Here is a 2500-nt window from a genome sequence, read left to right on the forward strand (position 1 = left end):
GGCGCCGACGCCGGCGGCAACGCTGCCGGCGAAGGCGCGCATTTATCAGACCTCGCCGGCCCGGTCGCGTCGTCGTTCGCGGCGCGCGGCCGGTCCCCGTGGTGACTCTGGATAACTGAGCGGATCGCGCGCTTCCAAGTCGAAGGCGACGGATCATTCGAGTGTCTGCCCTATCAACTCGAGTCGGTACGGTCTCGGCCTACCGCGGTGGTGACGGGTGACGGGGAATCAGGGTTCGGTTCCGGAGAGGGAGCCCGAGAAACGGCTACCACTTCCAAGGAAGGCAGCAGGCGCGCAAATTACCCATTCCCGACGCGGGGAGGTAGTGACGAAAAATAACGATGCGGGACTCTGAACGAGCGCCCGCAATCGGAATGAGCACATCGCAAAGCAGTGCGGACGTTCGGCGCGTCGTCGCTCGCCGGCGGCGCCCGGGCGCGCGAGTATCGATTGGAGGGCAAGTCTGGTGCCAGCAGCCGCGGTAATTCCAGCTCCAAAAGTGTACGCTTAAGTTGTTGCGGTTAAAAAGCTCGTAGTTGGAATTGGCGCCGGCGTCGCCCGGCCGTCCGACCTCGCGGTCGCGCACGGCCGGCCGCCGCGCTTTCGGCCGCCGGGCCGCGCTTTCCTTGACCGGACGGCGCGCGCGCCCGGCGCCGGTTTTACTTTGAAAAAATTAGAGTGTTCAAAGCAGGCCCGCACGCGGCCCGGATAACGACGCACGGAATAGCGGAAGAGGGCCCCTCCCTCGACCGCCGGCAAACGACGAGACGAGAGGCAATGATCGAGAGGGACGGACGGGGGCATTCGTACCGCGCCGTTAGAGGTGAAATTCTTGGATCGGCGCGAGACGGACCGAGGCGAAGGCGTCTGCCGAGGACGTTTTCCTTAATCAAGAGCGAAAGTCGGAGGTTCGAAGACGATCAGATACCGTCCTAGTTCCGACCGTAAACGATGCCGGCCCCGGGCCGCCGCCTGCCTGCAGCTTCGAGTCGAGGCGGCGGCGGACCGGTCGAGGGAAACCAGAGCTTCTGGGTTCCGGGGGAAGTATGGTCGCAAAGCTGAAACTTAAAGGAATTGACGGAAGGGCACCACCAGGAGTGGAGCCTGCGGCTTAATTTGACTCAACACGGGGAAACTCACCCGGCCCGGACACGGCGAGGATTGACAGATCGAGAGCTCTTTCTCGATTCCGTGGGTGGTGGTGCATGGCCGTTCTTAGTTGGTGGATCGATTTGTCTGGTTAATTCCGATAACGAACGAGACTCTGACCTGCTAAATACCCGGCCGCTCGCTGACCGGCGACGCCCTTCACGGGGCGCCGCCACGAAGGAGCGTCTGCCGGCGTTCTTAGAGGGACAGGCGGCGTTCAGCCGCACGAGATTGAGCAATAACAGGTCTGTGATGCCCTTAGATGTTCGGGGCCGCACGCGCGCTACACTGGTCGGATCAGCCGGAGCCTCTTCGCTCGAGATCCCGGCTCGAAAGGGCCGGGAAATCCGGCAACCCCGACCGTGCTCGGGATAGGGAATTGCAATTGTTTCCCTCGAACGAGGAATTCCCAGTAGGCGCGAGTCATCAGCTCGCGTCGATTACGTCCCTGCCCTTTGTACACACCGCCCGTCGCTACTACCGATCGAGCGTTTTAGTGAGGTCCTCGTATCGGCTTGGCGCCGGCCTTCGCGGGTCGGCGGCTCGTCGAGAAGACGATCGAACTTGATCGCTTAGAGGAAGTAAAAGTCGTAACAAGGTTTCCGTAGGTGAACCTGCGGAAGGATCATTACCTGAACCTCTTCGAAGGAACGTTTTGAGCCTCGGTCGGCCCGTCCTGGAGACGGCGCAGGCCCGGCGAGCACCGGAGCGACGAAAGCGCGGCTCGAGTGCCCCGGAACGGGGCTCGAAGCGTCGGGGGACGACCGCTCGACCGGCGACTGCACACAGCTACGAGACGAGCGACTTCGGAAAAAGAAAGCAGAGCTATCGCTCCTGGCGGTGGATCACTCGGCTCGCGAGTCGATGAAGGACGCAGCCAGCTGCGAGAATTGATGTGAATTGCAGAACACATTGAGCGTCGACGATCCGAACGCGAATTGCGGCCTCGGGTTAATCCCTTGACCGCGCCCGCCTCAGGGTCCCACCGAACGAACGTGCCTAGCAGTAGACGCCCTGGTGCGGGTCGGCGACCGAACGCCGCCGTCCCGTCAAAGCGAGGCCGAGCGCGCGCTGCCGCGGCGCCGATCACGGACGAGAAAGCGCGAAGCGGCGCCGCTCGGCCAGGAAAAAGGAAAGAAACGCGACCTGAGGTCGGACGAGAGCACCCGCCGAATTTAAGCATATTACTAAGCGGAGGAAAAGAAACTAACGAGGATTCCCTCAGTAACGGCGAGTGAAGCGGGACCGTCGAGCCCAGCGCCGAATCTGGCCGCTTTCGGAGCGGTCCGACCTGTGGCGTACAGACCCGGGCGCGCGGGCGAGCGCCGGCCGGCCCGAGTCCCCCTGATCG

The 2500-nt window shown here is 62.9% G+C and overlaps 3 non-coding genes across 3 annotated transcripts in view; all 3 read left to right on the forward strand.

The window, feature by feature from the left end:
- Positions 1-1780, forward strand: part of LOC145776425 (small subunit ribosomal RNA) — a 1962-nt gene extending 182 nt beyond the window's left edge. Inside the window, exon 1 of the ribosomal RNA XR_014290226.1 lies at positions 1-1780. This exon is cut by the window's left edge and continues 182 nt beyond it. This is a non-coding gene — a ribosomal RNA (small subunit ribosomal RNA).
- A 198-nt stretch (positions 1781-1978) lies between these two features.
- On the forward strand, positions 1979-2132 carry LOC145776436 (5.8S ribosomal RNA). The gene has a single exon (XR_014290230.1). It is a non-coding gene; the product is annotated as a 5.8S ribosomal RNA (ribosomal RNA).
- Positions 2133-2291: 159 nt separating this feature from the next.
- Positions 2292-2500, forward strand: part of LOC145776439 (large subunit ribosomal RNA) — a 3725-nt gene continuing 3516 nt past the window's right edge. Inside the window, exon 1 of the ribosomal RNA XR_014290232.1 lies at positions 2292-2500. This exon is cut by the window's right edge and continues 3516 nt beyond it. This is a non-coding gene — a ribosomal RNA (large subunit ribosomal RNA).

The sequence above is a fragment of the Aplidium turbinatum genome, chromosome 8 (assembly GCF_918807975.1).
Source record: "Aplidium turbinatum chromosome 8, kaAplTurb1.1, whole genome shotgun sequence".
Taxonomy (NCBI): Eukaryota; Metazoa; Chordata; class Ascidiacea; order Aplousobranchia; family Polyclinidae; genus Aplidium; species Aplidium turbinatum.